Raw genomic sequence first — 14396 nt, 5'->3', positions numbered from 1 at the left:
TGTACATGGAAACTGGAATTGAGATTCACAGCTTTAGCTATTTCATTGCAAGTATGGGTGTAGAGACTTTTTCCATAGTGAGACCAGGAAAATCAAGCCATTACTTCTTCTCAAAGTCTAAGAGGAGGAGCCTCTTGTGGGATCAACTCAGTGGAGTAGGCTGCCAAGTTGGATCTATCTCCTGAAGAACCTACTGGAATCACTGTCTTGTAACTTGACTCCTGGATCTGATTTATGAGTGGGGAAAATTGAGGGAGTCAAATGAAAAACAGAAGAAAAGGCAATATTGTTAACTGAACACAGCCTTGTAGATTCCTGTCAAGTTCTGACCATGTTATTTAAGAATCCAGGTAGTCCTGGAGAAACTGTTAGAATGAGATCTGTGCCCCTGATAAAAATCACTGGATCAAATCCAAGGGCTTGTCTACATACAAGTTGCACTAGTTTAACTTTGCACTGATTTAATTAAACCAGTGCATCTTGTGTGTTGACTCTTTATATTGGTTTTAAACTGCTTATATTGATTTAGCTTTCACCTCAGAGGAGCAAGCTAAACAGATAGAACGGCATCTGCGCACAAAGTTACACCAGTTTAACTAAACTGGTTTAAAATCATATTATTAGTTATTTCGGCACAACCTTGTGCCTAGACCAGGCATTACTATGGCATTTCTAAGGAGTGCATTACTGTAACATGAAGGCACTCGGGTCCAGATCCTCAAAGGTATTTTGGCACCTAATGCCTCAATTTTAATGGAAATGGTACCTAAATACCTTTTCAGGATCTGGGCCTAAAAATCAATTGTAATTTCATTAAAAAGGTATTCAGATTGATAATCCCACGAGCTCTTTATCACATGGATATTGATAATGGGAACAATCCTGAAAATCCCAGCGCTCACAATCATACTTACTCAGGTGAATAGCCCAGTTGACTGCAATGAAACTATTCATGTGAGTGGGGATTGAAGGATAGGGCCTATTATTATTAAAGCCAGTAATGTAGCTAGATTACACACTTCTCATAGTTATTATTTACATCCTACCTTGGGGTAGCTGTTCTATTGGCAGCTCATTAATGAAAAACATCAGTTTTATGTAGGCAAGGTCTTGAAATTTTAAATGGAGGCAAATATGGTCATGAATAAACATACATACCCACTGGAAGACAGGATTCATGGTTCTGATTTAACTGAATACACAGAGCCACCCTTTTCTCAGTTCTAACAGCAGCAAAATGCATGCATTATAATCATGTGCCACAGAACTGCTAAGTGAGTTTTTCAGAGAATTGTACAAATATTAATTCATACTCATAACATGAGAAGAAATTGCTAGATGGAATGTCACAGGTTTTATGTGCGTGTGTGTGTATTATATATATATATATAAAATCAGCAGCATAGAAAAAAGTATATAAAATATTAAAAATGCTATTGAGGATCAAACAAACACAGAAGTTTATTTTGATGTTAAGGATAATGCATTGACTGTAGTCCACTCTATGGCCTTATCTTTGCTACAATTACAACCACATCTGGGAAACCAATTACAATGCAGTTGTGTCCTATTTTGAGACAAACTGATAAGATGTGTGTGAACACAAGGCGCTTTGTCAGGTGAAGGCAATTAAAACTGGTGCAGGTTTTCCACATAGGCAATGTTTTAAACTGATTTAGTTCGATCAGTGTAACCCCCCTGTGTTAACACTCTTGTTTCAGTTTAAGAGGGTCTCGTCTTGATTTAGCTTAAGTCAATAAGGAATTGACTGGGGAGGTCATTCCACCCCATGTTCCCACTGCAGAGTGCAGTGAGATTCTGTGTATGGGTGGCTTCAAGAATTTCACCCTAACAATATCATAATTTGAATGCATGTGTACATACGTATTATATAATTTAAATAAAACACTTAATTTAAAAGTCATCATGTGGGTAAACTTAAAACAAACATCATGTGGATAACTTAAATAAATAAAAAAATGTATTGAAGGAAAGGGATTATTATTTTTGTATTAGCACCTAGGAACCTCAGTTATGGACCAAGACCCATTATACTAGGCGCTATACAAACTCAGAACAAAAAGAGAGTCCCTGCCGTAAAGAACTTGCAACATAAGTAATGGCTTCAAAGGTGAAATGAACAGTATTAGTCCACGTGAAAGTGTACTAAAACCAGAAATCCAAACTTATTAAAAATTAAGACCACTAGTTCAATGCAAGTGTATGTCTGAAATGTAAATCTACTTCCTACAAAGCCCCATATTCCCTGCGTGAATACACAACACAAAAGTCATGCTTTAGTTGTCTGAACAACATTAATAAAGAGTATATTTAGATTTTGGGAGTGATAAAATGAAACTTTTCAACATTCCTGAATTGATTTTTTTTTAAATTTTCTGCTGTGAAAATTTTCATTATTTTGACTTTTTATTCCAATTTGGCATGAAAATAAATGTTGAAATATCAGAATTTCCCACTGGATGGAAATTCCCATTTTGAAGCAGCTTTAGACCAGCTAATGTCTAGCACCTCATTTTGCAAAGGGCTACGTGACCTCAATTCCCATGACAGTAGGTGTGGCACACTGCAGGAGGTACTCAGAGTTATTGTGAAGATTTATTCATATTTATAAAGCAGCTTGAACATGTACAGAGTTACCTAAATGTTAGATATCGTTATTAACCTGATTTTTATAAAGTGAGATCCCAGAGCAACAATCACCTTCAGACACCTGTTTTAATCATTAGCCCTGCCAAGGAAATTCAAAAAACTTTTGGTTTGCATTCAAAGAAATGCAAACATGAAAGCTCTTCATTTTTTTTTGCAGATTTACAAGGAACTCTGCACAAATGGAATAAGCAGTCGAATACTTTCAGCACAAACAATTTCATATGCTCTAGTGCTGTTATCATAAGATACTATAGTGGAGCTGCCTCAAGTTACTGTGTGAGTAGCATTTTTTTTTAAGAATAGATTCACTATGTTGTTGCCACGTTTCTCAATAACACAGGCCCCTCGCTGTGAGACGAGGGGTGACTCCTAAAATGATGTTCCCAAGGAACGACGGCACTCACCACCTCTCAGGATTGCACTCTTCGGGCCCAGTTGGGTGCCTGAAGTTAGTTTTCTTCAGCAAGATGTGCTTTGAGCACCTCTGAAAAGTAGGCCGTGATGCATTTAAGTCAGTGTTTAAGGCCCAGATTTTAAAGCTATTTAAGCATTGCCACACATGCATGGCAATGCTTAACTGATTCAGGAGCCTAAATCTAATTTTCAAAAGGGATTTAGGCACTTAGGAGCCAAAATCCTATTACAGTTGATGGGATTTAGGCTCCTAAGTGCCTAAAGCCCTTTTGAAAAATAAGATTTAAGCTCCTGACTCAAGTAGGTGCCACAACGCTGAGCTCAGCAATGCCTAAATACCTCTACAAATCTGGGCCTAAGTGCCTAAAATCAAGATCAAGGAACCCAAATGTAAAGATTTTGGCCCTAGGCCTTACTAAACAGCCTGTCAATAGCTTAGCTCGTTTTCAAAATGTAGTAGCTCTAATTTCACATGGAAAATGAAATTAGCTATTCAGACTTAACCTTTTTATATTGTGTTTAATATCAGGGGCCTTTCCAAGTATTTAATGGGTTCTGGATCAAGGGCAATACAAAGATTCAAATATTTGCCTCTTATATCAGCATCTAGCAAAAGGGACTTTAGAAATGCAGATATAGTGTATATAGATACAATGTTGTATCTAGCTAAAAAATTAGAGAGAAAAAATAAATTTTATTCTCTGTTTTGAGTTTAGATTAGACTCTATACAGATCACCATGATTTACAGCTAATATTTCAGGTTTAAAATTTCTGTTCATGTTGAATTTTGGACATTAGCAGGCATCTGTCTATGCACATGAACAAAGGACTTTTCTTTCTCAAAATAAAGATGAAATGCTATCTAGTGTTAGTTCCTTGCTACTGCAGTCTAACATAACTATTTCAGAATTAAATGAAGTGAGCTTGGGAAAAGTTAAGATACAGTGTGAGATACACAAATCAATTCTGTTCAACGCACTGTGGGCTGAGGATATGTTAGCTTTTTCCTATTTTAAAATCTAGCCTGGGTTCAAAACTATGAGTAGAACTCAGATTTATTGAGCTCACGTTCTGCAGAGAAAAGCAACAGAAAGAATGAATAGAGAGAGAGGAGGCAGAGTGAAAAGTTCTAATGAAAGTAGAGATCGGTCTTTCTATCCATCCATCACCTAATTATCTGGGCACCACTAGGTATTCATGTAGAGTTATATATAAGTATAGTTTTAGTTTTACATAGCACAGGTTTCCCTCTAGCTAGAAAAATATTTGCTTTTAAAAACCAAATCAAACTTTAAAAATAAGTTTCTGGATTTAAAGAGTGGGGGAGGGGGGAACTGTTCATGAACTGAACAATAGTTTGGTGAACCCAATCTGAAGTTCGCAGGGTTCTCAGAGTTTCCAACCAACCCTTAATATTTATCCTCTTATTTGTTAAAAAAAAGAATCAAGTATTGTAAATAAGCACACTTGAAACACCATCATAATTTCCCTTTAAATACTAAAGATTATACTCCATCTAAAGAGACTTCCTTGCAGTAGAATTTCTTCCTATACAATGCTATTTTTCACCAGCAGTTTTTCTTTCCATCAACCTACTACTCTGACATCTTACCACATACAAAAACCATCTTCTTTAAATTGCCATCAACCTTGCCTACGTTGGATCAGAACATCTCTGCTTCCTCTGCTTGACGTGTCTCAAAAATGTCAATTCTATATTCAGCAGTTGAAGCACCAAGTAATAGTTTTCCTGTTCTTTCAAGGAGAAGGAGGAAAAAAGAAAAGGCAGCAGCACACAACAAAATAATTCCATCAGCACTGATCCCACTTTTCAAGCCAAATTTATAATGCTGGCAGTATGATCTGCATCATCAGCAGGAGTGTATCTTCCCAGTGCACCTTCAAATGTCACATTTGTGCATGCAAAATGCAGTTGCAAGTCATTTTCAGAAGAGCAACTTGCAAGTCTCAGTGGATGGGACTAATCCAAAGGGATACTATTAGCTCAAGTTTGGACTGGAATTTAGGATTTATAAAAGCTTATTTGTTGAACGGTCTTTGAGAATTTTTAAAAGACTCCTAGAACATTTTTATTGGTTTTAGGTTTGGATGAAGAAATTAAAGTCTGCGACCAATAGGAACTGGGCCAAGAATTTTGAAAGTTCAGTGGAAGCATTTTTATTAAAAAAAAAAATCCTGTGCACTGCGACATGAGTCTGCTTAGCAGTCTATTTGTATTGCCCAGGCTGTGAGCAGTGCAAAAGTAAACAAACATCATGAACCGGGAAAAGTAAACTGGACCTTTTAAATCCATTCAGATTTAACTATAAGCGGGTATTAGTAACAGAGGGACTGCAAATGAGTGGCCTCCTCTTGTGTGCCCTCTCTTGGCCTTGGGGCAGCCCTGTACATGGCCCCTTATCTCAGTTCCCTTCTCGGAGCCCCAGTAACTCCATATGAACTTATCTTCCAGTCCACCAACATAGTTTATTAACCAAAACACAGTGCAAATAGCCCATACCCCAAAATTCCAAAACAAATCCTAAAGACCTTTGTTTGACTGAGTAAAACAAAGATCTTTAGCATTTGGCCCCACGATCTGTAACCGGACATCCCTTCAATGCCCTCATAGCTGAAAGACTTAGATCTGATCCTGCAACGAGCTCTGCATGGGTAGACCTTTGCACCTGAGTGGGACCCCACTGAAGTCAATGGGTATCACTGCCCTCGTTGCAGGATTGGGGCCTTAATTCTGTCATCCAGGTGCCAATCCCACTGAAGGGGAATTACGACTGAAATGCACACTACTCATCGATTACTACAAAGACACTTTAATTTTCATACCCTAGCCCCAAAGGCCTCTGGCACCTCGCCAGAAAACAATAACCAATTCTCAAATTGCCAACATGTTTCAAATAAATCACATAGCAGAGAAAAAAAGACCCTCTGCAGTAAGATTGCTCATGTCACTGCTCTACACTGACAGGAGAGCTCTCCCATCGGCATAATAAAACCACCTGCAGAAGCAGCAGTAGCTTTGCTAGCGGGAGAAGCTCCCCTGCTGACATAGTGCTGTTCACACTGGCGCTTCTGTCAGCGTAACTCATGTTGCTCTGAGAGTGATTTTTTTCACACCGCTGAGCGACATAAGTTATACTGACAAAAGTGGTAGCGTAGACTAGCCCTACAACAGAAACGGGGTCCAAATAGGAAGATAGAGAGTACCGGCCAAAGACTACTGGCTTGCTAATGATTCTGATCCACTGTAATGAACTCAGAGGATTGAAGAATGGAAAGGACAGAAAGAGACAAAGATGTTAGAATCTGTTGTTAAAAAGGAGTCTCTGGCAAGGGAAGACAAGCGCAGACTCAAAAGAGATCTAGCAGAAGAAGGAAGGGTGCAGAAAGAGTGTGGGAGTCTCTGATGGACATTGACTAAGACCCAAAGCCGGGCTCTCAAGATCAGTGACAAAACTGATAGAGGGTCTTGCATGCAAGTACTTGTTTTTTTTTGTGGATCTGTATATCTCTTGTGCTTTGTCTCTGAGCAAAGTGTATGTGTTTGTTTAGAAATTCCTTTGCAAAGTCTGTGTGTCCCTTGTGTTAACTTTCATGAAGTCCTAGAGTGTCAACAGCCTTGGTGGGACTGCAGGGAGTGTGTATTAGATACTGGGCAGATTGGGGGTCAGCACTAGTGTTAGAATCATAGAAGTGTAGGACTGGAAGGAACCTCAGTAAGTCATGTAGTCCAGTCCCCTGCAGTCAAGGCAGGGCTAAGTAATAACTAGACCATTCCTGACAGGTGTTTGTCCAACCTGTTCTTAAAAACCTCCAATGATGGAGATTCCCTAGGCAATTTATTCCAGTGCTTAACCACCCTGACAGTTGGGAAATTTTTCCTAATGTCCAACCTAAACCTTGCTTTGCTGCAATCTAAGCCCATTGCGTCATGTCCTATCCTTAGAGCTTAAGGAGAACAATTTTTCTCCCGCCTCCTTGTAACAGTTTTCAAGTACATAAAAGGTTATGTCTCCCCTCAGTCTTTTCTTCTCCAGCCTTAACAAACCCAATTTTTTCAGTCTTTCCTCTTGTCATGTTTTCTAAACCTTTAATATTTTTTGTCGCTCATCTCTGGACTTTCTACAATTTGTCCACATCTTTCCTGAAATGTGGTGCCCAGAACTGGACAACAGAGGAAGGGTGAGACTCAGAAATCTTGATTTCCATTCCAGGCTCTGGAGGGGAACATGTTCTAGTGGGTACCAACTTTTGCCCATTTCCCCCAGCACTGGGCACTTCTGCCTCTCCCAGTCTTGTCTCCTCCTTACTCCTGGCTCTTCATCCCATTCCCCTCACCTACACACTCCCAGTCTCAACTCCTCAGGCACCTTATGCCAGTACCAGCCTCATGGCCCAGCGAGTCCTAGGTTCCCCTTTTCAGTTCTCCCTCCATTCTCAGGACCAGGCTCCTTCCCAATAGTCCTCATCTAATCTCAGCCTCCCCTCCACCACCTTCCTGGCTACTTGTCCCCATTAGTGCCAGTTCTCCCCCATACCCTGCATACTGGCTCCTCCTCAGATCTGTCTCTCCTTCCCCCAGCCACATTGGTTCCCAGTCTTCTCATCAGATCTTAATCTCCCCCTACACACCTCCTGGCTCATAGTCCTCCCTAGCTCCCATTCTCCTTGCTGAGCCTTCCTAGCCCCTGCCCCGCCCCAAAACATCTAGTCCCAGTTCCCCCATCAGGCACCTTGTCCCTGTCTGTGTCTTATCCTCTCCACATTCTAATCAGGCAGCTTGGTCCTCCATTCTGGCTGGACCCAACAGGGCAGTCACTGAACGCACAGGAGAGACAGGCTCCGTGCTCTCTGTTCCAGTGCCTGGACCCAGCCCAGATCTACAACTGAAGGGAAAATCCTGATTAGCTCCCGGCTGGATCATGCTCAGTGTGGACAGACTCTTTGGCGATTTTAGCTGCAAAGCTCCAGTAAGCCTCTAAATGAGCATGTACAAACTGCAATTTTTCAAAGACTTAACTTGGCCAATTTTGAACAGATTTTCATTGCAGTGGCAAAAGGCATATCCCTGACACACAGGCCAAATATAAAGTCTCTGCTCCAAATTGTGGGGACACCAGAGCTTCTCAAAGAAAAGAGAGTCAGAAATTTTCAACATGGGCAAACATTTTCAACGTGGGGAATGCACTTTTCACAAGCCTCATTCTCAGAGATGGCTGAACTGGTTTGCCTGAAACTTTAAAGAACAAACATTTAGCTTGAGGCAGACACCCAGAATGACAAATTGCAGCCCAAAAAGTTCAATTGGGTAAAGTTATAAGCAACGGGAAACAAGGTCTCATAATGGGAAGTATTGAGCAATCTTAATAGTAAGCAGTCAACCAGCCCCATCTGTAACACAAAGGATGACAAGCTAATGCTGTTCAGAGGAATGACAAAAACCAGCCAACCAGTAGCTTATGTTGCCTGCTGATACCTAGAGTTTACCGCAACTAAGGAATTGTCTACATTTAAACGTTTTACTGGTTTAACTGTACTGGAACCACCATATGCTAAGCACTCTTATATTGACATCACTATATCTACACAAGGGCTTTTATTGGCATAGCTATATTGGTTAAAAAAATATCAGGCCCCTGACTATCACAGCTATGCTGGTACATTTTTAAGTGTAGACCAAGCCTACTCTATAAACTTAAGTCAACCTATGTTAGGTTGACATACAGGCACCGCAATAAATAGCAAGGTTCATGTCCACACTGCCCTTCTTCTGTTGGTGGTGGGCATCCTCACCAGAAGCGGTTCCACTGACTTAAGAGGAAGAGGGTAGAGGGCTGAGAGCCAGGGCTCTCAGCTCCACGCATGGCTTCCCACCCCTGATTCCACTTCTGCTTCGCCATGGAGTGGGTAGGACCAGGGGTCTGCTGACAAGAAAGCTGACTCAGCTGGATCCCATTCAGAGATCCTGGACCTACTGAATGAAAAGAGATTGGGGCAGCAGGACCTGACTGCTAGGCCTGCTGACTGAACTGCTAACCCTGGTAGAATACCCAGCTCCCCTCTGCATCTTTGGAGATCTCTCCTTAAGTGACTTGTTCAAGGTCACAGAGAAAGTCAATAGAGTCAGGAATAGAACCCAGGACTGGCTCGATTCCCAGTGTCCTATTTTATTATTAATATAGAGCCATAAATGTGCCTGGTGCTTTACAAAACAAGTGAAATACAGTAGACAATGTCTCCTCTTCTTTCCTCTCTTGCCCCTAATTCTTCATTGTTCTTCCTTTCACAAAGGAACACAGGAAGTTTGCAGGGAAATTTTGGAGACAGCTCCACTGTTCCCTAGTAGTGGTCTAAAAGTGTATGAGAATCCTTCGTCCTATGCTGCTGCTGCCAAAAAAACCCACCTCAATATAGTTTGCAAAGAAATAAAATTAGGCAGGACAGTGAGCTGTAGCTCACGAAAGCTCATGCTCAAATAAATTGGTTCGCCTCTAAGGTGCCACAAGTACTCCTTTTCTTTTTGCAAAGACAGACTAACACGGCTGTTACTCTGAAACCTACCGGTACTATGTGTCTCATTGACATAGTCCCAAACGTCTGTTCAAAGGGACCCTGGGACAAATTGCAGCAGTTCTGTTTTGGGGGCTGGAATCAAACATTAGCCCCTTGTTTGCTAAGGACAAAGTCAAAGAAAATTTCAGTAGCAGTGCTGGAATGAGCACATGCTCCAAAATTCAACCTTTAAAACTTGAAAATAGGGCACTCTTCCCAACTCATTTCTGAGAGAACAGACTGTCTTGTTCTTTGGAGATGAGGTAACATTCAGCTAAGCCTCCTGTGCCTCTTGAACAAAAGAGGAGAGAAGACCTAGCACATTCAATGTGAAACAACTATTTCTGCTTCACAGCTTCTGCAGCCAGTTAGTACCCACAGTTTACTCACAGCAGAGTTTGATGAGTCACTGTCTATTCTGCTCGTTTCAGGACTTTATAGCACCTCCACCAATTCTTAATCTTTATTCCTATCATTCTTCACTTCATAACTCTTTAAGCTTGTAACCGATTCATTAATTTGGGGTTGGTCTAAGGGCAAACTGTAACATCAAAACATATGTGACAAGGATGTGATTGGCACTATATGAAAATATAGGACACTAATTGCTTACCTTGCATGAAGTCTGGGGGTGTCTGGAAGCAGATACCGGCTGAGGGTATGTCTACACTGCAATAATACACCTATGGCTGGCCCATGCCAGCTGACTGGGGCTTAGGCTGCAGGCAGGGCCTTCCTTACCCAGACGCAAAGTAAGCAGCTGCGTAGGGCACCAGGAAATTTCCTGGTGCCCTGCGCAGCTGCGTGCTGCTCCAGCCCAAGCCCAAGCCCTGCCCCACCCCCACTCCACTCCTTCCCTTCAAAGCCCCTGTCCCAGCCCCGCCTCCACTCCACCCCTTCCCCTCCCCAGCCCCGCCTCCACTCCACCCCTTCCCCATCACCACTCCCCCACCCCCCACCCCGAGGACTGCAGCAGGGCCAGGCCTGCACTCACCGACAGCAGGAAGTGCAGCAGCCCAGCCCCAGCCGTGCTGCCAGTGAGTCCTGGGGGGGCGGTTCCCACCTGCCCCCCAAGCCAGCCCTGTGGAGGCCTGGGGCCCCACACCTTCCCCCAGAGATGAGCTGAGTAGGGCCCCAGAATAGCTAGGGACGGCCCTGGCTGCAGGGCTATAAAATTGCCGTGTAGATGTTTGGGATCAGGCTGGAGCCTGGCTTCTGGGACCCTCCCCCTTGTGGGGTCCCAGGGTTCCCCTGTGGTGGGGGAAGGGTTCCTGGGCCCAGGCTCCAGCCCAAGCCCAAATGTCTACACTGCACTTTTATAGTCCCACAGCCAGTGCCCCTGAGTCAGCTGAGACAGGCTAGCTACAGCTGTGTTATTGCAGTGTATACTGTACATACCCCGAGTGACCTCTCACAGCTCAAATTACACTGCTATTCAGAGACAGATGTAAAACAGTGAAGTTATGCAAATGAAAAATGTAGACGGGCAGTTGTCTATTAAAAAAGAATGAGTCACTGTCTTTGCTCAGCACACTGCAATTTGAAAGACAAGGAGCCACAAAAGGTTGCAGATTAGCTGATTTTTGCCACTTCCTTTGTTTTGTCTTTCTGCCAGAGATGGTGAGCAACAAAGGCAAAACCATCTGCAGTACAGACTATAAAACAGCTAGAATTGAAAGACTTAAGGAATGTCTGAAGAGTCCAAAACATTCTCAATAAAAACAGAATGCAGACAGGAATCATATGGTTCTTCATGCAACCTTTACTCTGATGTTAAATTTAAATTTTTAGCAATTATGAAAAGTCACTAACCATATTACAAATGTAATAACATCAGCAAGACTGTCACTGTGTACATAGCAGCTGTTGAGAAATTCATTTTTTCTTCATTAAGGAGATCCTTATTTGCATGATTAAAATGTCAGATTAGATAAATACATGCGAGGTTGAGGATGAATCACTGAACAAAAATGCCACCTGCCAAGCACAAAGAATAAGACAAACAAACAAGTAGATACAATGCAGGGTCTGATCTAGCTTCTTCCAGTGGGAGTCTAAATGAGCATAAGAAGGTGGAGAATCATTTTAAAATATTTATCCAAGAAATATTCCACATGCTTGAAATATTTGCTTCTGTTGTTTCCAGTCTTTTTGGAAGAAAGCACTAAAGATTAATACTAAATGGAAGTCTCCCTGTTTTGTGGCTTAAAGATTCCACGAAAATGGCTCCTAAGAAAGCATACCGAGACCACATACAATCCAAACATAACCGCTTCCTGGGGTTTACTGAAAAAGTTGGAAACAACCACTAAGCTTGACTGTTCCAAAACTTCTCCCTTTTCTGCATGTTAATTTATTCTGCCCTTAAAAATAGGGCAGGGAGGATGCTCACCTTTATAATTTGATTGGAGTTAATTGACTCCATTTGCACATACAGCTCAGCAATATGTCCTCCACACCTTCATGCTGCACGCAGGCACTTAGTAAAGCATTAACAGAAAAGCCCTGTGTCCCCATATAGGGTCCTGGAATCTCTCCGCCTTCCCATTACAATTTCCCTGCTGTGTCTGGACCTCCACTATTATAACATTGTATGAGTGTGAGAAGAACCAGGAAGTGAAATTGAGTAGAAATGAAGTGAAACTAACTTGTCTGTTTTCTCTGTCCAAGATCAGTGAAAATAGAGAAAATTTATTTCTGTCCTTAGCAGGCCCTGACCCTGCAAGTAGAGCCACGTGGGACTACGGTTGTCTTATTGGTAAGAGGAGCAAGGAAATTTGGTCTTTGAACATATTTTAAACTGATAGCATCCATCTACAGATTAGATGGACTGTATCCTGATGCAAGATCAGGATTTTAAACAAAGTAGAGCTGGATGGGAATTGGATCTTCTGTTCTGTGGGAAATTGTAGAATTTCAAAACGGACAAAACAAAATATTTCAATATTTCCTGTGAAATGAAAGTTCAGAAAAAGTTGAGTTGATTAAAATGTTTTGTTTCAATAAAATTGAAATGGTTTAGAGCTGTCAATTAATTGCAGTTAACTCACACGATTAACTAAAACAAATTAACTGTGATTAAAAAAAACCATCATGATTAATCGCACTGTTAAACAATAGAATACCAATTGAAATTTACTAAATATTTTGGATGTTTTTCCACATTTTCAAATATATTGATTTCTATTACAACACAGAATACAAAGTGTACAGTGCTCACTTTATATTATTTTTATTACAAATATTTGTATTGTAAAAATGATAAAGAAATAGTGTTTTTCAATTCACCTCATACAAGTACTGTAGTGCAATCTATCATGAAAGTGTAACTTACAAATGTAGATTTTTTTGTTACATAACTGCACTTAAAACCAAGTTAATATAAAACTTTAGAGCCTACAAGTCCACTCAGTCCTTCTTCTTGTTCAGCCAATTGCTAAGACAAATAAGTTTGTTTTCATTTACAGGAGCTACTGCTGACTGCTTCTTATCTACAATGTCACCTGAAAAGTGAGAACAGGCATTCACATGGCACTTTTGTAGCCGGTTTTGCAAGGTATTTATGTGCCATATGCTAAACATTCATATGCCCCTTCATGCTTCAGCCACCATTCCAGGGGACATGGTTCCATGCTGATGATGCACGTTAAAAATATAATGCGTTAATTAAATTTGTGACTGAATTCCTTGGGGGGAGAATTGTATGTCTCCTGTTCTGTTTTACCCGCATTCTGCCATATATTTCATGTTATGGCAGTCTCGGATGATGACCAAGCACATGTTCGTTTTAAGAACACTTTCACAGCAGATTTGACAAAATGCAAAGAAAGTACCAATGTGAGATTTCTAAGGATAGCCACGGTACTTGACCCAAGGTTTAAGAATCTGAAGTGCCTTCCAAAGTCTCAGAGGGATGAGGTGTGGAGCATGCTTTCAGAAGTCTTAAAAGACCAACACTCCAATGCGGAAACTACAGAACCCAAACCACCAAAAAAGAAAATCAACCTTCTGCTGGTGGCGCCTGACTCAGAAGATGAAAATGAACAGGTGTTGGTCCGTTCTGCTTTGGATCATTATTGAGCAGAACCCGTCATCAGCATGGACGCATGTATTCTGGAATGGTGATTGAAGCATGAAGGGACATATGAATCTTCAGTGCATCTGGCATGTAATTATCTTGTGATGCTTGCTACAACAGTGCCATGCGAATGCCTGTTCTCACTTTCAGGTGACAATTGTAAACAAGACATAGGCAGCATTATCTCCTGCAAATTGTAACCAAACTTGTTTGTCTGAGTGATTGCCTGAAGTAGGACTGAGTGGACTTGTAGGCTCTGAAGTTTTACATTGTTTTATTTTTGAATGCAGGTTTTTTTTGTACATAATTCTACATTTGTAAGTTCAACAGTCATTATAAAGAGATTGCACTACAGTACTTGTATTAGGTGAATTGAAATATACAGTACTTTTTTTGTTTCTTACAGTGCAAATATTTGTAATAAAAATAAATATAAAGTGAGCACTGTACACTTTGTATCCTGTGTTGTAATTGAAATAAATATATTTGAAAATGTAGAAAACATCCAAAAATATTTAAATAAATGGTATTCTATTATTGTTTAGCAGGGCAATTAATTGCAATTAATTTTTTTTAATCGCTTGACAGCCCTAGTTTTGTTCTAATTTTGACTTAGATACTATAATCTAAATGAGTTTTCATTTCATTTTTAAAATTTTATAA

General features: G+C 40.8%; 1 long non-coding RNA gene across 1 annotated transcript in view; it reads right to left on the bottom strand.

Annotated features, from left to right (window-relative positions):
* LOC311515869 overlaps positions 1 to 12133 on the bottom strand; it is a 191021-nt gene extending 178888 nt beyond the window's left edge. Inside the window, exon 1 of the long non-coding RNA XR_014710248.1 lies at positions 12048 to 12133. This is a non-coding gene — a long non-coding RNA (uncharacterized lncRNA). The remainder of the gene's footprint in view (positions 1 to 12047) is intronic.
* Between the last annotated feature and the right edge of the window lie 2263 nt (positions 12134 to 14396).

Source organism: Lepidochelys olivacea (genome assembly GCF_965140295.1).
Source record: "Lepidochelys olivacea isolate rLepOli2 genome assembly, chromosome: 2".
Lineage (NCBI taxonomy): Eukaryota > Metazoa > Chordata > Testudines > Cheloniidae > Lepidochelys > Lepidochelys olivacea.
Note: the sequence above shows the minus strand (reverse complement) of the source record. Positions and strands in the feature narration are given on the sequence as shown.